The following is a 21,623-nucleotide window of genomic DNA, read 5'->3' on the forward strand; positions in this document are numbered from 1 at the left end:
GTGATAGGGGCTAGACGTAGGTATTCATCTTCAAACTAAACTGTTCTTTGAACAATGATATGGTCCACAGTAATTTTAATACTTAGATATTAGTCCCAAAAACTATTGCCACAAACTTAATTTTATTTTTTTTATCATTGACACTATTATAGATGTCCCCTATGTTCTCCCCCTTTGCCCACCTCCACTCAGTGAGCACAGTTTGCTCCGGTTACTTACACTATTTGAGACTACTTTTACTTTATGTGTAGATATATGAATAAGCTATGTCGAATAGACATTTTACTTCTAAAATAAGTTTTTTCTTTAACTTTGACCTAGTTTGGCATTGCAGTCAAGAGATATTCCTACCAGAATCATAGTTAACCTTTAATTAAAATTCTTTACAGTTTTGACTATTTCTCCATCTTTACATGTTTTTTTTAAATACTTCAATAGAATTCAAATAATTCTTATTATTTTACTTGGCAAAATGTTACTTTCTAGTATTATCACTCTGTCATATTATACCTAGAAAAAGTTTTACTACTGTCACCAATTTTAGAAAATTTTATATCAATTGTTTTATGCTTTAGCTCCTTTAGAAATTACTTGTAATTTCATATGGTAACAGCTCATGTTAAATAACATAATATACCTCTATTGATACAAATGCTTTGTCTCTTCTTTTTAAAAAATATTGGAATTTACATGCTGAAAATCTGATATGCACTTGCTATATTCTTTTCTCTGGCTGTTATTTTGATTTTTAATTATATTTTATAACCTGTTATTAATTATTTACAGAGAATTTATTGATGGCCTATATATTTATTTGTAACCTTCATGAAGTCTAATTGTGATTACTTGTTCTGTTTAATCTAATGTGTATTTCTCACTCCTTTGACATTATTTAAACCTCTCTATTTTTCTTGGATTATACTAAAAATAATAATAATAACATTCTTATATTTCCCTAAAATTTAATAGGGTAGTTGTCACAGTTAAACTCTAAGTGTATTGTTTACTGTTCAAAGTATTTTGAAATGGACTTTTTTCTTTAATAAAATAATTATAGTGAATTTTATTTAATAAGATATTCTAAAGAAATCAGTGTTTATGGTTTAAAAATATATTCAAAGGAATGTATAATAATGGAGGAACTACTTTTTCTTTTTGAGATTTGCATGAAAGACTATGGTTTTGGAGGAAAAATAAAGGTGCAGAAATGAGCAAGTGAGAAGTACCATGAGGTCAGAGATATGTTATCTGTAGATGGTATCATCCCAAACACGAGAGAATAAGTAAATATTTGCTGAATGGATAATATATGTGTGTGTATATATGTATGCATGTATGTGTGTGTATGTATATATGTATATATATTACACATATACACACACACACACACAAATACATAATTAACTAATTTAACTATCGGTGGCCACCAAGACCAGGTGGATCGATACGGAGAAATGAACAGCATGCGACAGAGAAGAATAGTGCCCAATGTTGCCACATCCCTGCACTAGCTAAACCCCTCCTCACGTCTCCCCTGTGCAGAATTAGCCATAAAATAAAGAGAAGGTGAAACATTTGAACTGTCAGAGGCTAAATTTGACATTCCTGAGAAGAAATTTGATGTGCTAGAGAATATTTACAATAGGATAGAGTAAATTCTTGTCACTTGAAAAAATGTGGGCTAGAGACAGAAACTAAGTTTTATAATGGAAAATAAGGAAAGTAGGACATCTGAGCTCTGTAATTTTAATACATCGTATTTGTTGTATATTGGACTCGTTTCTGCTTTCAAAAATTCTAAGACAATTTGGTGAGACATGTGATACTTGTCTTTCTCTGGCTAGCTTATTTCGGTTACATGAATAAATTTAAAAACCCAGGGCTAAAACTAAAGAGTTATTAAGAGAATGGCCATCACACACACACACACACACGCACACACACATCGGTAACTATGTAAAAGTGATAAGTTACTAGTATTTAGCTTGATTGGAGTGATATTTACACAATGCATAGATATCTCTAAATATAAAATGCTATACCTTAAATATAAACAATTGTCATTCATCAAGAATATATATATATATATATATATATTTGCTCTGAATGCATGCTAGAATTGAGACTACTTGGTGGTATTGCTGTGCAGAGAAATGTCTGACTCAGAATTTACTGTACATTTTAGGAGAATAAATTCTTATAACAATGACTCTAAAATTCTAGTGACACTAGACTGCTTTAAATTTTTCTGTCAAGATAGGCTGCAAAAGGAAAATAATATACTGTTTTAGAATGTATTGATTAGCCTAAATTTTTAAGTCTCAATAAAATTAGGCACATAAAAACCTATGAAAGAGGCACATTTGTAGTTATTAAAAGTCAAAATTTGATACTTAAATTCTATTCTTAGTAAACAATGTCAAAGCAATCATGGCAATAGACAAAGCTGGACTAACTTTATTCAAGGCTGTTGCAAAGGGGAGAGAGGCAAGAATTAAGTGTGAACTCAACTCCACAGAAAGAAGGACTTTATTTATTTATTTATTTATTTATTTATTTATTTAAATCTTTATTGGTCAAAGTATTACATATGTGCTCCTGTTTCCCCCATTGACCGATTCTAACTCCCCTGCTCTCTGCCCACCTCCCCTGGCCTTCACCACTGTATTGTCTGTGTCCACAGGTTATGCATACATGCATACAAGTTTTTCAGTTCATCTCTCCCCACCCACCCCCAGCTTCCCTCTGAGATTTGACAGTCTGTTCCATGCTTAATGTCTCTGGATTTATTTTGTTCAACGGTTTATTTCATTCATTATATCCCACATATGAGTGAGATCATGTGATTCTTATCTTTCTCTGACTGGCTTATTTTGCTTAGCATTAGTATATTCTCCAGGTTCCTCCATGCTGTCTCAAAGGGTAAGAGATCCTTCTTTTGTACTGCTGCATAGTATGCCATGGTGTAATGTACCACAGATTTGTTATCCACTCATCTACTGATGGGCACTTGGGCTGTTTAGAACTGGGACATTTTTAAAAGTAGGATAGGGTGATCCTAAGCCACCTATGCTTGTTAATTGGCTTTACTCTAAAGAAAAATAAACTTTTTTATATCTTCATTACAGCAGATGATTTTACACCTCAACTCAAGGCAGCCTATCCTCCCTAAAACTGGGAGATAGGAGCACTAACCCTTACATTCAAAAGGGATGGAAACCCTGTTTCTTCAGGAAGATGAGGCCTTGGCTATAAACCTGGCAGTAAGATGAGAAAAGATTTACATATCAAAGGACCAATAAACAATAAACCATTTTAAGTATTATAAAGTAAATGATCTCAGAAAAGGGAGGAATACTACAATGGAATACCACACAGTCATAAGAAAAGATGAAGTGCTGACATTTGCCACAACATGGATGGATCTTGATAATATTATGCTAAGCAAAATAGACAGAAAAGGCAAGAGCCATATGACTTCACTTATATGTGGGATATAAAACTGAAAGCAATACATGTACAAACAAGACAATCAAACAAACAAAACTTATAGACATGACAACAGCATGAGGGAAGGGGTTGGAAGGAGAGTAAAGGGTACAGGGGGTCAAATATATGGTAACAGAGGAAGATTTGATTTTGGCTGGAGGGCATACAATGCAATATATAGATGATGTATCATAGAATTTTCCACTTGTAACCTATATAATTTTATTAAGCAATATCACCCCAATAAATTTAATTTTTAAGAAGAGAAATAGTGGACTTATAATGAGAAAAAACCCTGTCCAAAGTTTAGTCAACATGGATGGACTTTGGTCACATTATGGTAAGTGGGATAACTTAGAGAAATTATTATATGTGGATTACTTAATATGTGGAGTCTAAAATGTCAAACTCATAGAAAGCAGAGTAAAATGGTGGTTGCAAGGTAATGGACGGTGTTAGTGAGATTATGTAGTTTAAGGGACAGATTTGCAATGAGAGGTAAATAAGTTATAGAGATCTAATGCATAGTATAAAAAATATAGACAATAATTTTGCATTATAATTATGTAATGTGATAAAAGTGCTAAATATAACTAACAGCAATCATACCACAAAATAAAAAATATACATGTACACCTTTATTTACACAATGTTATATATCAAACATCTTACTTTATAATAGAGTAACATGCAAATTGACCGCACCTCCGCTATGCCCATGATTGGGCCTGCGAGAGGCAGGGGGCGGGACTCCGGGTGCCTATCTGGCCGTTGAGAAAACCAAGATGGCGGCCGCCAAATCCTCTTAGTTCCCTGGGTCCTGGGGAGCAATGACAACCCTAGAGGGGCGTGGTAGGGAAAAGCCAGAAGCCTCCCTGGGTCCCCGGCTGGGGGGCGTGGCCGGGCCCGGCCAGCAGCCTCCCTGGGGTCCCGGGACCCATCGCGACCCGGGGGGGCGTGGCCGGGCACGGCCAGCAGCCTCCCGGGGGTCCAGGGCTGCATCGCGACCCGGGGGGGCGTGGCCGGGCACGGCCAGCAGCCTCCCCTGGGTCCAGGGCTGCATCGAGACCCGGGGGGGCGTGGCCGGGAACGGCCAGCAGCCTCCCCGGGGTCCCGGGACCCATCGCGACCCGGGGGGGCGTGGCCGGGCACGGCCAGCAGCCTCCCCTGGGTCCAGGGCTGCAATGAGACCCGGGGGGGCGTGGCCGGGAACGGCCAGCAGCCTCCCTGGGGTCCCGGGACCCATCGCGACCCGGGGGGGCGTGGCCGGGCACGGCCAGCAGCCTCCCGGGGGTCCCGGGACCCATCGCGACCCGGGGGGGCGTGGCCGGGCACGGCCAGCAGCCTCCCGGGGGTCCAGGGCTGCATCGTGACCCGGGGGGGCGTGGCCGGGCACGGCCAGCAGCCTCCCTGGGGTCCCGGGACCCATCGCGACCCGGGGGTCGTGGCCGGGCACGGCCAGCAGCCTCCCGGGGGTCCATGGCTGCATCGTGACCCGGGGGGCGTGGCCGGGCACGGCCAGCAGCCTCCCTGGGGTCCCGGGCTGCATCGCGACCCGGGCGTGCGTGGCAGGGCACTGGCCAGCAGCCTCCCGGGGCGGGGTCCCCGGCGATCGCCACCCTCGCCTAAATGGCTGGTGCTGAGAGGGATCAATGGGGCCAATGGAAGGAGCAGGTGGTAGTTGACCACGGAGGCCATCTGCAGCAGCCGGATGCAGAGTTGGGGTCCACGTTCTCCAGGTTGGCCTCCATGGGGCCCGTGTCACACCCATTGTAGCCGAGTGGGCATGCTGGCATAGTAGCCCCAGCATGAGGCCAGCTTCCCAAGCCAGGCTGCGGAGGGAGGGAGGGCCTCTGGGCTGGGAGCACTCCCCGACCCCAGTGGACAGGGCACAGAGCAAGCAGCAGAGAGCTACTAGGGGTGGTGGGTGTGGTGGCCTGGCTTCCAAGAGGCTGGCTTCAGCTGCTGTGGCCTGCGCTGAGGTGGCTGGTGGTGGGGGCAACTGCGTGGGCTCATCCGAGGCTGGGGCACTGGGAGACGTGGGACTGCAGCCCAGAAAGCGAGGCTCAGGAGGACCTGGTCACCGACCCCGGGCATTGAAGCCGCCTCCTACAAGATGGATCCTAGCCTAGGTGTGTGGGAAGCAGGTTCAGGAACCTCTCCCTTTGTGGCGCCAGAGCCCAGGCCTGCCAGCACCCCAGAGGAGACCCCCACCAGGATCGGGGGCTTGACCAGTCTCTAAACCAGGGTGGCCATTAGCCCAGGCCTGCCAGCACCCCAGAGGAGACCCCCAACAGGATTGGGGGCATGACCGGCCTCCAAACCGCCAGTGACCCTAACCCAGGCCTGCCAGCCCCCCAGAGGAGATCCCCACCAGGATCGGGGTCGTGACCAGCCTCTAAACCGCCCTCAGCCCTAGACCAGGCCTGCCAGCACCCCAGAGGAGACCCCTGCCAGGATTGGGGTCATGGCCAGCCTTCAAACTGTGGCGGCCCCTAGCCCAAGGAGGCCTCCTGGCCGAGGACGCCTGAGTCTGTTCTTGACCTAGGGCCGGGCTCTCCCCGCAAGGGACTCAGAAGCCACCAGAGTCTAACTGCCAGTCTCTGGGAGTGCATCCACTGTCCACCAAAAAGTAGGGCCATCAAAGCATTCAGTCTCAGTGCAGGCACAGGTCCGTGGCTGACGGGGTGGAGGCCAGACCAAAACAAAACAGCAGAAACACCCTGCCCACCTGGGCAGGTACTGCTGTAGTCCACGTGGCCTGGGCAGTGTAGAAAGCGCTACCTTCTTCCAGGTCCTGTGCTGGCACTGCCGCCTCGCTCACCCTCAAGCCCCCCTGAGTCCTGACAGCAAAGTGTGTGGGGCATTCTGCAGGAGTTGTGCCGTTCTGGGTGCTTTTGCCCAAAGACACACTTTGGGATGAATTCAGAGCCACATCTCATTTCCCATGAGACTGGAAGAACCATGTGAAAGGATTTTGACAAAAGCTTTCCACATCTCTGTTTATTCTTTTGAATCCATAAAATGACCTTAAAAAAAGCATCCGGGCCACCTAAGAAAGAATGCACTTTCTGGCCAGAGCACGCAGGATTCTTTTGCCCAACAGGTTAAAGGGAGCAGAGCTGGCACAGTGGGAATGGCCCTGGTGCCCTATGAGGAGACCGGGGGAATGGGGTTGCCGAAATTCCATAAGCCTCTTGCCACCTTCTCCTTTGCAAACCACACCATCCAGATCCACCAGGACTGGAGGCAACTGGGAATCACAGCCGTGATTTGGGACATGGTGAGCAAATCTTGAGGGGCCTCTGAAAACATCTGCAACTGATTATAAGACTGGTCTTTATTTAAAAAGAAATAAAAGAACAGCTTTGTTGAGATATAACCCATATACTGTACATGTCACCTAAAGTGTACAATGAACTGGTTTTTTAAAGTAAATTCAGAGTGGTACAACCATCACCATGCTCAATTTTTAAATATCTTCATGACCCATCCCCTCCAAAAAAAACTTCTACCCATTGGAATCACTTTCCTGATCATCTTCCCCAAAATAGATTGCACTTTAAAGGTGGGTAAAGGAAAGTTGTAGAGAGAGATAGAAACATCAATGATAAGAATCACTGATCAGCCGAAACCGGTTTGGCTCAGTGGATAGAGCGTCGGTCTGCGGACTGGAAGGTCCCAGGTTCGATTCCGGTTAAGGGCATGTACATTGGTTGCTGGCACATATCCCGGTGGGGGGTGTGCAGGAAGCAGCTGGTCGATGTTTCTCTCTCATCGATGTTTCTAGCTCTCTATCCCTCTCCCTTCCTCTCCGTGAAAAATCAATAAAATATATTTTAAAAAAAAAAGAATCACTGATCAGCTGCCGCCCCAGGCCCCCTACTGGGGATTGAGCCCGAAACCCAGGCATGTGTGCCCCTGATCAGAATCAAACCTGGACTCTTCAGTCCACAGGCCGATGCTCTCTCCATTAAGCCAAACTGACCAGGGCCATGTGTTTTCTTCAAGTTCTGCGTGGTTGTAATGGTCCCCAAATCTATACTAATAAAAGGGTAATATGCTAATTAGAGTGGTTGTCTTCTGGACATCTTTCCAGACAAAGCCGCAGTGGCTACGAAGGCCAAGGCTCAGGCAGCCATAACCAGCTGCAGTGGCAGCAGCATTGGGGTTATGGGGGTGGTGCCTCCAGAGGGAGGCCAGACGGGGGGCCAAGGCACAGGCAGTTTGGGGTGATCAGGCTGATAGGGGAGTGCAAGGTAGGGGCAATCAGGCTGGCAGGAGATCAAGGTAGGGGTGAGCAGGCAGGCAGGCAGTGGGGTTAGGGACAATCAGGCAGGCAGGCAGGTGAGTGGTTAGGAGCCAGTGGTTCCGGATTGTGAGAGGGATGTCCAACTGCTGGAAGTTGGACATCCCCTGAGGGGTCCCAGATTGAAGAGGGTGAAGATTGGGCTGAGGGGCACACCCCCTCACCCCCCCAGTGCACGAATTTCGTGCACCGGGCCTCTAGTATTCAATAAAAATATAAGCTTAGTCAAGCTGAGGGGAACATTAATACTGTTTCCATGAGCATTCTAATGTAGAGGAAGCATTATATCATCCCTAAAGGCAGAGCAATGCTACCAGCCCAGCAAACTGACATGCCTTTATGATCTTGTGGCTTGTAATTGACCAAGAACCATATGCTATAAATATTTTATTCTTTCACAACAGTGAGTTCTCAGTATGACAACTTTTAGATTTTGAACACTGGAAACAGTTTCCTTCATTCATTTTTGTTTTTGTATTTTATGCTTTTTGTAACTCTATGAAATAAAAAAATGAATTACTGATTGTAATGTTGATTCTGAACTATTAACTCCTTCTTCATTAATGGGAGGTGGGGTGGGAGGGCAATGCAAAAATATAGAGAAGAGAAATATATTTGACCTTAGTATTTTTTCTTTACACTAAGCATAGTCCTTGTTAGAGGGGCTATCATCAAAAGAATATTTGTAATACAGTTCTAGTAATTGTCTGTGGTGGTTTTACATCTTATTAGATTGAACCCATCTGGACAGATTTCTTTAATTCATGGCCCAGAATTCAACAATGTGGCTCTGAGTCTCACTGTTGGAACCAACAATAATTCCAATCCCCATCTGAATTTTTCATATATTTGCACCATTTATTTATCATAGGTGAATAAGAAAAAAATTTTCTAATCAGGTTAGAAGATGTCATTTGAAAATCATGTTGCTTTTCTTAGCACTGTAAATAAGGAAAAAAAAAGGAAATTACTTAAACTAATACCTAGAAATAATAACTATTTCATACTTGGCATTAATTAATTAATTTATTACTCATACTAATACTAAAAACAGCATAATTATTACTTTTTAAATGAGGAAAATAAGATCAATATGTTAAGTAAAATAATACACTGAGTATTTAACAAATTTGAGTTTTGATATTAAGTTGATTTTGATTTTTATAACCAAAGTTCTTAGTGAAAAAAATTTTAGAGACAGGACAGTCAGTTTTAGGGAAAAAGGGGGTCCATGGAAGAGGAAAGCATATGTGATGGGAAGGAGATAGCTCCAAGATGCCAGAATGTTTATCTTACTTTTACAGAGGATAAAGAAATATTGCCAGAAGAAGGCATACATTCACAGAGGATAGAGGAATGTTGCAAGATAAGGGGAAGAGAAAAGGCTGGGGGGGGGGGGCGGGGGGCACCAGGTGGGCTTTGGACTTTGAAACTGATACTCTGCAGAAGAATGACCAATTAGGAGAGCATGGGGCTCATAAATTAAGAAAGTGTCCAATTAGAAAGAGTCATGAAGAGACAAAGAGCTGCAGACTTTATAAACCTGGAGACAGAGAGACTCAGAACAGGATTTAGATTGTTTTCCCCTTTTAGAGAGAGAGAGAGCAGGGTTTTTCCATTTGGGAACCTCTCCCCAGGAGAAGTCTGTATATGCTGGCAATAAACTTCCACATGGTTGTTTAAAAATCTTTTGGTCTGCGAATTTTTTCTTCAAACTTTGTGAGACAAGAACCTACAGGAAGAGACTGTGCCCCAACTCCAAGTATCAATAGCTTGTTCTTCATCTAAAACATAACTTCAAAGAATACTGTACGTGAAGTTGCATTGTGAATATGATTTGGGCTATGTCATTTTCCTGAGTGTCTAAGTCAGTGGTCAGCAAACCGTGGCTTGCGAGCCACATGCGGCTCTTTGGCCCCTTGAGTGTGGCTCTTCCACAAAATACCATGGCCTGAGTGAGTCTATTTTGAAGAAGTGGTGTTAGAAGAAGTTTAAGTTTAAAAAATTTGGCTCTCAAAATAAATTTCAATCATTGTACTGTTGATATTTGGCTCTGTTGACTAATGAGTTTGCCGACCACTGGTCTAAGTCATATCCAATATTTAATATCAAATTCAATAGGTTTTGATTCTATTAAATAACAATTTCCTTTTAGGTCACAGATAGTGAAAGAGACTATGAGATAACACAGATTTTCTGTAGTTAATAATAATCCAAGTATTTTACCATTTAACATGTTAATACCTTGTAAAATGCAATTAGTAAGAGTGTTTTGTTTCAAATGCAATTATACAAAACTATAAAATTTAAATATTCATTTTAAATTTATATATTTTCTCTTACCTATTTTAATTTTGAGGGAAACCAATGTTTTACTAACAGTAAAACTGAACTTCTTATTATTAGTGGATACCCTAAATGCATATTTGAATATCTCAGTATTTTATTTTTTTAAAATATACCCAAAGTAAAAGAAAGAGCATATTAAAAGACTGAGCACTATTTTTCATAATAATTTGAATATCAATAGGAAAACTACATTTTAAGTGCCTAACATTTACTTAGTTTTTCTAATTTTATTTTTATTTGATCAAAGCCTATATATATACATATATATATATATTTATATATTTATATATATTAATGTAAAATTCTACATATTGTAAAAGATTTTATTTATTTCTAAAAGCTCATAAGTTGCCGTTTCTTTCTCTGGTTATTTTTTGGCTGATACACATTTCTAGATGCTTCATTTATCAGCACATTGTGTCTGTGTGTCTATGCTATAAAGGTGGCACATTGTTTCTTTACTCTAGGCTTTTTAGATTAATGAGAAAACCAAGTAAACTTGAGTTTAAGGGTCAGAGTTTTCTAGTATCTTTCTTAACTCTTGCCTAAGGGATTACTGTTACTGCAGACATTTTACATTCAGTCATAGCATACTCTGGGGGCATTTGTCATGATCCTGACAAGTTAGATAAATGGTGAGTTAAAACCATGGGTGAAGGTCAATAAGGAAAAGTCCTAGGCAGCTAAATTAAAAGCAAAATACCAATTATAACTCTACTTGTTATGGAAAGTGTAACTAAATTCAAATAGAGCAGAATCACTAATGACAAGGCATAGATTTACAAAAGTAACTTTTGACTGCACAGTAAGAGGCAATTAAACCCAAAATTTTATTTTTGTACAGGTTTGTTTGTTTCAAGACCTGTTGGCATCCTCACATCATATTTATGGTAGGTTTAACAGGATTAATAAATCAAAGGAATTAAAAAGGAAACAAAACACACAAAGTACAAAGATAATTGAATATGTAATAAATAAATGCTATGAGTTAAATCAAGGTGACTTTTTTATGTTTTAAGCATGGAAGTGTTAGTTTATTTCTGACTTGCAAGTTTTAGCAAGTAGAATGTAACTTATCCTTTATTTTATACTAGAGGTCTGGTGCATGAAATTCGTGCACTTAGGAGGGTCCCTCAGCCTGGTCTGCCCCTTCTCACAATCTGGGAGCCCTCAGGGGATGTCCTGCTGATGGCTTAGGCCAGCTCAGTAAGCAGGCCTAAGCCGCAGTCTGGCCTCCCTCTTTGGGAGGTGACTGGCTGATCAGGGGAAGGCACCGCCCCCCATCACTCCCTTGCTGCTGCTGCTGCCTCTTGTTTCCCTCTGTGGGAGGCACCCTGCAATCAGGAGAAGGCGACACCCCATCACGCCTCTGTTGCTGCCACTGACGGCCGTGAGCCTGCCTGAGCCTCTGTCCTAACAGCCACTGCAGCTTGCCTGAGTCTCACCTGGCCCTCATTGCCTGAGCTTCAGGCCCTCGCAGCAGCAGCAGCCATCGGTGGCTTGCTGGAGCCCCGGGCCGGCCCTGGGCAAGTCGCAGTGGCCATCGGGAGTGCTGACAGCTGCCACCGCCTAGTGGGGAGTATAGTCTGCCCTCCACCAGGCCCCGCCTCCCCCACCCCTGTCCCTGCTGCCATTTGCCAGAGCCCTGGCCCATCTCTGGGCAAGCAGCAGCCGCCATAGCGTCCCCAACACGGCAAGTCCCCGCCCACCCGCTGTACAAGCAGGCTGCTGATTGGTCGTTACTGTGACAGTGTCCCAACCAATTTGCATATTACCCTATTATTAGATTGTTAAATATATATTAATCAGTCTTTTAAGAGCATGCAATGGAAAGAAGTTTTAGCAGGTAAAACAGGCAGGTTTAGGGAGTTTTTGAAATAAAGAGGGTCCATGGGGAGGAAGGCTTGGAGCCCAAAAGTGGGGGTTTGGAGCTGCCAAAAGGCCTACACTCACAGAGAACAAAAGGTGTCACAGGATAAGGGGGGAGGAAGACATCCATTCACAGAAGATAGGAAAGAGCCACAGGGCATGGGGAGGAAGAGGAAACAAACTTTCACAGAGGACAGAAATGCTGACAAGTGGGAGAAAGAGGAACACAGATTTTCACAGGAGAGAGAATTCCACCACTGAGGGGGGAGAAAAAATGGGGGCACCATGTAGGGTTTGAACTTTGAAGCTGATATAGTGACCAATCATAAGGGAACATCAAGAAACAAAGAACTGCAGCCTTTATAAACCTTAGGAAAAAGGAGTTTTGTGGGTCACCTCCTTCGTCCCCCTCCTTACCTGGGAATCTGTACTTGTTTCCAATAAATTCCACCCTTTTCATCTACCACCTTTTGTCCATAGCTTCATTCTTTGAATCCACCTGGACAAGAACCTGGGAAAGAAACCACCCTTGCATCCTGCTCAGAAAAAAACCCACTGGATTCATAATTGTCTCTACATTCATAAAATATAACTGTCAAATATATTAATTCATCCATTAATTGAAAAATATTATTTTAAAAGTTTCTTCACAAGAGAAAAATGGGGACCAATTGTTAATAAATATACAATAAATCTCTACATTTACTTAATATAATAAGCCTTTTGAAAAAAATTAAATATGGTGATACTATTTTACAGAGATTGGTGGAATGGGCAGCATTGGGATGGTTCTTGGATAAGGATTTTCTGAGGAGACAGAAACATTAAGGCAAAAGGCTCTAAGAGAAGGATGAATTACTCAAGACAAAGATGCAGTGTGGAAGTAGGTAGTGTCAAGTTGTCTGTCTAATGGTACAAAGTGGGATTCAGAAAAGTAAGCAAAAAACAGATAATCAAGAGTCATATAAACAATGGGAAAGTGTTTAGATTTCATCCTGAGTCTGATGCTATGTTCAAAAGGTAAACACACCATAAATGGCAAATGTGACAATTGTTCTAAAAGGCCCTAATTTCTTACTACTAGTAATTAAATTAATCATTGTGCATGTTATCTGAATGGCAAGTTGGAGTTTCGGTGTTTTTGTTCTATGAAGTTTGAAGAATAAAATTCACAGACTAGAAGGTTTTATGCAAAAGTGTGGAAATTTATTGCAAGCATATATAAACTCCTGCCTGGAGAAGGGTCCCCGAATAGGTAACCAGTGAGTTCCTTTGTTTAAAGCAGTGGTTCTCAACCTTTCTAATGCCGAGACCCTTTAATACAGTTCCTCACGTTGTGGTGACCCCCAACCATAAAATTATTTTCGTTGCTACTTCATAACTGTAATTTTGCTACTGTTATGAATCATAATGTAAATATCTGTGTTTTCCGATGGTCTCAGGTGACCCTGCTAGTGGTTCTCAACCTGTGGGTCATGAACCGCTAGCAGGGTCGCCTAAGACCATTGGAAAACACAGATATTTACATTACAATTCATAACAGTAGCAAAATTACAGTTATGAAGTAGCAATGAAAATAATTTTATGGTTGGGGGTCACCACAATGTGAGGAACTGTATTAAAGGGTCTCAGCATTAGAAAGGTTGAGAACCACTGGTCTAAGGGTTTAAAAATGCTGGCAGTTTCTTTGTCTGTTTTATGTTATTTTCTAATTGGACTTTTTTTTATTTTATTTTATGTCCCCTTATGTTTTTCCCCAATTGGCTGATTTTCCCATCCCTGTTAAGTATCAGTTTCAAAATGTCAAAGCTCATCAGGTGCCAACCCCTCCTCTTGTAACAGTCATCATCCTCTGTGCTTATAAGATAAACATTTTAGTGGTTTGGAGTTGGCTCAGCACATCATGAATGCATTCCTACCCTAACTGCCTCTTTTATGGCTAAATCCTCACAGCAGGATGTTCAGCTTCTGTTTCTGACAACAGTTCACTCAAAAGTTCATGAGAGTGAATGAAATTCACCATTCACATTACTGGTTCAAAACACAGGATGGGTTCAAATATTTTCTGCAAATATATGCTGATAAATAGCACAGTTAATAACAATAGACTTTAAATACCTTGCATTTTCACAAAATGTATGAATGTGTCCAATTAATCCCTATTCTACTACACATGTTTTACTGCCATCATTTATAATGTAGTATATTACAATTCTAGATGTACTGAATGAGTGGGATTTTTTTTCAATTATTTGAAAATATTCTCAATTGTAGTTTTTCCTACAGATTACACAAGACAGCTAATTCTTCTGACACTTCAAACTGATCATTGAATTACTGGAAAATCAAACATAAGTGAGCAGTATTAGTAACATCTCTCAACTCATCGATTACCATGTTGTTTTGTTTTACTTTCATTTCAAATCTACACTAATAAAAGAGAAACATGCAAATTAACCACCACTCTGCTACACCCTCAAGCCACACCCATCAGCCAATCAGGAGTGAGTATGCAAATTAACCCAACCAGGATGGCGGCTGGCCACGGAGCTGGAGCTAAGCAGGAGGCTTCGTTGCCCCCGGAAATGGAGGAAGCCAAGCTTCCAGCCCTGGCCTGCCCTGGCCTCCGCGCAAAGCTACAAAATTTCAATTATAGAAGATAAATAAATCCTAGAGACTTGCTTCCAGCTGGCCCTGGCCTCTGCTCAAGGAGGCATTGAAAAAAAAAAAAAGAAAAAGAAAAAAAGGAGGTGCTTGGACTTTGGGTCACCGGGGGTGATCAGGCCAGGATGGGATGTCAGGGGCTGTTGGGGGTAAGCAGACCAGCAGGGGCACAGTTGTGGGTGAGCAGGCCAGTGGGGAGGGAAGGTGGGGACAAGCAGGCCAGCAGGGGGGGCAGTTGGGGGTGAGCAGACTGGTACGGGGGACAGCTGGGGGTGATCTGGCTGGCAGGAGGACATTTGGGGGTGAGAGGCCAGCCGTGGGGAACAGTTGGGGCAAGCAGGCCAGCAGGCAGGGTGGTTAGGGGCAATCAGGGAGACAGGCAGGTAGGTGAGTGGCTGGAGCCAGCAATCCCGGATTGTGAGAGGGATGTTCGACTGCCGCTTTAGGCCTGATCCCTGTAAACTGGCAGTAGGACATCCTTCGAGGGGTCCAAGATTGGAAAGGGTGCAGGCCGGGCTGAGGAACACTGTCCCACCCCCTGCACGAATTTCGTGCACCGGGCCACTAGTAATTTTATAATATGGCAGCCTAAAATTTATCTTAAAAATTTGAGAGCTATCCTTCTATGCAAGACATTTACTGCTCTTTATTTCTCAATATTGAAATGACACTGATATCTGGGAAATATTGAGCAAGTCTTTTTGAGGAATAGTGTAACTATTTCTTATACATTGATAGTCAAGAAATCCCAATATTTCCTTTCACTTTTAAAAAAATCTAGGGCATAAATTTGACCATTTAATGCTTTCATATGGGACTTTGTATTAGGAATGCTTTTAATTTTATTAGAGTGACTATCAACTATATACATTTGATTTTTGAGAAAATATTTATTCTCTTTTAGACATAACCATTATATTTTTATAAACAATCTGTGGTCTTGATAGAAATACATCCCCTGGTAAATAAGACATTAGCTGTTCCATATAGTATAAAGACAAACATTTCAAGCAGCCCTCCATCATCAATTCCCTTTAGAAAATTCTGTTTTACTTTCTCTAAGCCACTTCACCATGTTTGCTTGAATGAAAAGGAAGAAGATCTGGCATGGTTTATATATTGGTTTTCAGAATAAACTTGTTCCACAAAGGGATGTTTCTGAAGCATCATGAGGAAATAAATTTTTTCGAGTGGAGAGACTTTGAGGAGAACATCGTCATTGCTCACTTTGCCTAGAAGTGATGACACAAAATAAGGATCTATAGGAATATATACATGGCATGGCCAATGAGTTCACTAGACCTATATGGCATTTGCAGATAATGTCATAATGCCATAAGATGATTCTCCTTCACTAGAAAAGACCCTTAATTTTTAAAAAGACAATAATATCCAACTTAAAAATAAATAAACCATATTTCTCTGCTTATTTGCAGCTAAGGTGACACAGTTATATAATAAAATATAAATGAACTCATTGGGAGAGACTTGTGAATCCTTTCTTAAATAGCAAACAATTGACTGGCATGTGCCATTTGGAACTTTTCCGGGTCTGGAAGATATATGTTGAAGTGGAAGAGCCTTGCTAAGCCTCTGGGGCAACAAACTTCAGGCAAAGGATGGCTTCATATAATTTTAAAGAAGTCTGAGATTTTTGTAGTAAAGGGCTTCTCTAAGTACCTTGGCTTCTAGTTGGGTGGCTCAGTTGGTTGGAGAGTCAACCCCTGTACAACTAAAAGGCTGAGGGTTTGATTCCCAGTCAGGGCACATATCTAGGTTGTGGGTTTGATCCCTGGTAGGGGAGTGTACAGGAGGTAACCAATTGATGTTTCTCTCTCTCTCTCTCTCTCTCTCTCTCTCTCTCTCTCTCTCTCAAATCATTAAGCATATCTTCAGGTGAGAATTAAAAGAAATAAAATTTGTTCTCCCATATAGTGGGGTCCCTTTTCATTTTGATGATTGTTTCTTTTGCTGTGCAGAAGCTTTTTAGTTTGATGTAGTTCCATTTATTTATTTTTTTCCCTTTGTTTCTCTTGCCCTAGGAGATATATTGGTAAAAATTCTGCTATGTGGGATGTCTGAGATTTTTGCTTCCTGTGTTTTCTTCGAGGATATTTATGGTTTCACTACTTACATTTAAGTGTTTTATCCATTTTTAATTTATTCTTGTATATACATAACCCATAGACATAGGCAATGGAGCAGTGAAGACCTAGAGTGGGATGAGAGCCGGGTGGAGGGGAGTAATGGGGGGAAATGTGGGACATCTGTAATACTCTCAACAATAAAAATAAAATAAAGTAAAAAAATAAAATACATTACAATAAAAAAATAAATAGGCATTTTCTCTTTCCAGCCAGCGCCGAGCTATGGTTATCTCTTGGGACAAACTGGCACAAGCGCTGCAAGAGCAGGGGCACGAGAAAGCTCTACCACAAGAAGCGAAAATATGAGCTGGGACGCCCTGCTGCCAACCCTAAGATTGGACACTGCCGCATACACACAGTCCGAGTGCGCAGAGGCAACAAGAAGTACGAGCCTTGAGGCTGGACATGGGCAACTTCTCCTGAGGCTCAGAGTGTTGTACACGCAAAACAAGGATTACTGATGTCTACAATGCATCCAACAACGAACTGGCCCGCACCAAGACCCCTGTAAAGAACTGCATGGTGCTCATTGACAGCACTCCATACTGAGAGGTATGAGTCCCACAACGCACTGCCCCTGGGCCGAAAGAAGGGGGCCAAGCTGACTCCTGAAGAGAAAGAGATTTTATTTATTTATTTTTTTGTGAGGGAGTCTTTTATTTATTTATTTATTTATTTTTATTATTTATTTAATTTTTTAAAATAAATCTTTATTGTTCAGATTATTACAGTTGTTCCTCTTCCCCCCCATAGCTCTCCTCCACCCGGTTCCCACCCCACCCCATGCCCTTACCCCCCCCTACTGTCCTCATCCACAGGTGTATGATTTTTGTCCAATCTCTTCCCGCACCTCCCACACCCCTTACCCCCGGGGATTGTCAGTCTACTCCCTTTCTATGCCCCTGATTCTATCATATTCATCAGATTATTCTGTTCATCAGATTTTTTATTCACTTGATTTTTAGATTCACTTGTTGATAGATATGTATTTGTTGTTCATAATTTTTATCTTTACCTTTTTCTCCTTCTTCCTCTTCTTAAAGAATACCTTTCAGCATTTCATATAATACTGGTTTGGCAGTGATGAACTCCTTTAGCTTTTTCTTATCTCTGAAGCTCTTGAGAAAGAGATTTTAAACAAAAAACGATCAAAGAAATTCAGAAGAAATCTGATGGAAGGAAAAAGAATGCCAAAATCAGCAGTCTTCTCGATAAAGAGAAAATGCCTATTTATATTTTTATTGTAATGTATTTTATTTTTTTACTTTATTTTATTTTTATTGTTTAAACAGCTCCAGCTGGGCAAGCTTCTTGCATGCATCGCTTCAACCAGGCCAGTGTGGCTGAGCAGATGGCTATGTGCTCCAGGGCAAGGAGCTGGAGTTCTGTCTGAGGAAAATCAAGGCCAGGGAAGGCAAATAATGCTCTTCCCTCCTATCTTAGCTCATGTAATAAAGGTGTTTATTATAAATAAATAAATAAATAAATAAATAAATAAATAAATAAATAAATAAATACCTTGGCCTGCTTTCACCTAAGAAAAAATAAATTAACTTAATTATTTAAACTATGTTTCATTCAGATTTACTTTTAATCCTGGCTCCTTTAGTCATGTGGAGGATAGGATAGCGCTGACTAAAAAAATAACACATAGTTTGAATCTGGGTTTACTTTCCTGCCTCATACTTCTGCCAACACCTCATATTTTTGCATCACCAAAATAGAGCTTCTGATTAATAAATTTAGTTTATAATGTAATTATCAAAGCTATGAAATCATTTTTCAAGAGGAAAGACTCACATTTTGTAATCTACTCAATAATTCTGAAGCAGCTAGAACTACAAAAGGAAGAAAAAAAATGTCTATTGGAGAACCAATTACTGAAACATTTGCAAAAGAGAATGGGATTGTCCGTAAAAGTGCCAGTATCCATGTTTTCGCTAATGGCAGTATTTTTCTTTTCTTGGGGCTGAGCAGTATTCCATTGTATGAATATAATATCATCTTTATTCAATCATCTACCGAAGGATGCTGATTGTTTCCATGTCTTGGCCACCGTGAAAAATGCTGCAATGAACATAGGGGTGCATATATTTTTGTCAAGAAATACTATCGAGTTTTTCTGGTATATACCCAAAAGAGGAGTTGTGGGCCATATGGTAACTTAATTCTTAATTTTTTGAAGAGCCCTTATACTGTTTCCATAGTGGCTGTACCAGTTTATATTTCCACCAGCAGTGAATTTGGGTGGTGGTCACACAATGTAATATACTGATGATTTGTCAGAATTATACACTTGAAACCTATATAATTTTATCAACCAATGTCACCCTGATAAATTTGATTTTAAAAAGTGACAATATCTGGTAAATAATTATTGCAGTGATGGAACATTTTTGTATCTTTTCTGTTTCAATGCCAATCCCTTTGATGTGATATTGTACCATCATTTTGCAAGACGTTACCATTGGGAGAAACTGGGTTAAACGGATATGGAAATTTCTGTGTTTTTTTTACAACTGAATATCAATATATTATTATATCAAACTTAAAGTTTTATTTGAAAAGGGGAGTTTGAAAACACACTGTAAATGATAATGCCTTTTCATCAGGGCAGGCAGTTTGTGTGGCATGATGGAGGTAGATCTCCATAAATTCTGACTTTGAATGATGTTAAGGAAATTTTTAAAAAATATGTTTTCACTTGAGTAAAGTTTGTTCTAGACTTTTGAGAGTACATAAATCTATTTTTTCTAAATGTTGTACTTTTTGTTTTGTTTTATCTTTTCTCAACATGAAATGCTAAGATCTTAAGGATAGAGCTTCAGATGTAGGCTTAAAGGATATTTGTAAAAAAAGAAGCATGATCTATATCATAACCTTCCTACTCAAGCAAAAGAAGCCTTTAATTTTTTTTTTTAGAATTTTAAATTACAGTTGACATGTTAATTTCAGGAATACAACATAGCAATCAGAAATGTATATACCTTATGAAGTGATCACCCTGATAAGTCTAGTACCCATCACATACAATATATATTACAGTATTATTGACTATATTCCCTATGTTGTACTTTACATCCCCATGACTATTCTTATAACTGGAACTTTGTTACTTAATCCCTTCACCTTTTCCAGCTATACCCCCAAACCCCTCCCATTTGGCATTTTGTTCTCTGTATCTATGAGTTTGAAGAACCGCACTGCTAATATACCGGAGCATACTAAGTTTGTCTATGTTGCTCTTTTGTTTTGATGATGCCTACATTTCAGAATAGGAAAATAACTTAATCACAGTCTTACACACAGAAATATGAAAATAATAAAATATGAAAAAATGGACATACTGTCAAAGAATAAGATAAAATCTGCTATAGATAATGCCTCCAACGCTTAGTCTAATAAAAACCCAAGAAAGCTAAAGCATGCTGTAGGAGAAATTTGCTGTGTTGCTCACTGAGGGGAATGATCAGGGGATTTAAGGTGGAGTTGGTGGTTATGCTATTTATGCATTTACCATAAAGATTCCTGCACCAAACATTAAAACTTTATGCGTTTAACATAGAGATTCATACACCAAAGATTAAACCTTTCTTATTGCTTCCTGAACTGAGATGTTCTTTATCAGCTTCAGCTTATTAAATAAAATCGATTGTGATGAAATGTACAAGTCAAGTTTGATATCTCCTAGGCAAGTGGAAGATATTTCTTTTAAAATATATGTCAATTACTTCAGTGATATAATCCATTTGTCAACAAGCACATTTCTGAATTCATTTAAAATTTAGATTAGAAATTGACCTCCATGATTATACAAATATTTGAAATTATCATTCCAGAGCATTCTAAATATTCCAATGAATATTTTCTTTTAATATCATAAACTGTCGTCAGTATTAATGACCATGTCAGCATCATGTTTTTCAAATAATAACATCCACATTTAGATTACAAATAACTTATTAACATAAATAATTCCTATATAAATTGGTTTCTTATAGTTTTGTATATTCCTCTAATATTCAATAAATGTTCAATGATCATTGCAGCATTTAATGTATGGAAATGGCAACAGAGTCCTCATGTTCATAAAAATTATTTTACAGGAAGTTTGTATCCCTAACATGCAAATTATACTATTAAGCAATTCCAAAAGAACACCTGATTGTCCATGTAATTAATATCTTTAATGAACCTATTTAGTGTTTAAGCTTTGGTAATGAATAACACATTTTCAAACATTTTCTCATAGTGAAAATTATTCTATTGAGCTTATAGCTTCCTGTTGAATCTCTTCAATACATTCTCTGAGGAGAATAAGCAGTAATCTCTTGGGAGACTCGCTGCTATTGTGAATTACTTGTATTGACACAATCCCATTTCTAAGCACTATTGTTCTGTAAATTCTCATTTGTGATTTTTATTAATCATGAATAAATATTCGCTGTAATACAGTACATTTAACATATTTAATTGAATACATAGCCAGGCTGAAAACCAAGCTGAACAGAATGTCAAAACAGATCTAAATTTGATGCAATTTTAAATGTCACTTATTTTATGCTAGTAAACTCTATCCTGCTATATATTTAATTTGCTTTTATTTTCACAAGCCAACATTTCCCATTTAGACAAGATAATTTTTAAACCTTTTATTCAACTATAATAAATACTAGAGGCCCGATGCACGAAGATTCATGCAAGAATGGGCCTTCCTTCCCCTGGCTGCCAGCACTGCCTTTGCTCGGGCCTGGAGTCACCTTTCCACCTTCCCACAATGCCCAGAGACCCAGAGC

At 40.2% G+C, this 21,623-nt stretch overlaps 1 pseudogene; it reads left to right on the plus strand.

Moving 5' to 3' along the window:
* The first annotated feature begins 3,804 nt into the window (after nt 1-3,804).
* LOC129150098 (40S ribosomal protein S8-like) lies at nt 3,805-18,249 on the plus strand (annotated as a pseudogene).
* Nucleotides 18,250-21,623: the final 3,374 nt, after the last annotated feature.

The sequence above is a fragment of the Eptesicus fuscus genome, chromosome 8 (genome assembly GCF_027574615.1).
Source record: "Eptesicus fuscus isolate TK198812 chromosome 8, DD_ASM_mEF_20220401, whole genome shotgun sequence".
Classification (NCBI taxonomy): Eukaryota; Metazoa; Chordata; class Mammalia; order Chiroptera; family Vespertilionidae; genus Eptesicus; species Eptesicus fuscus.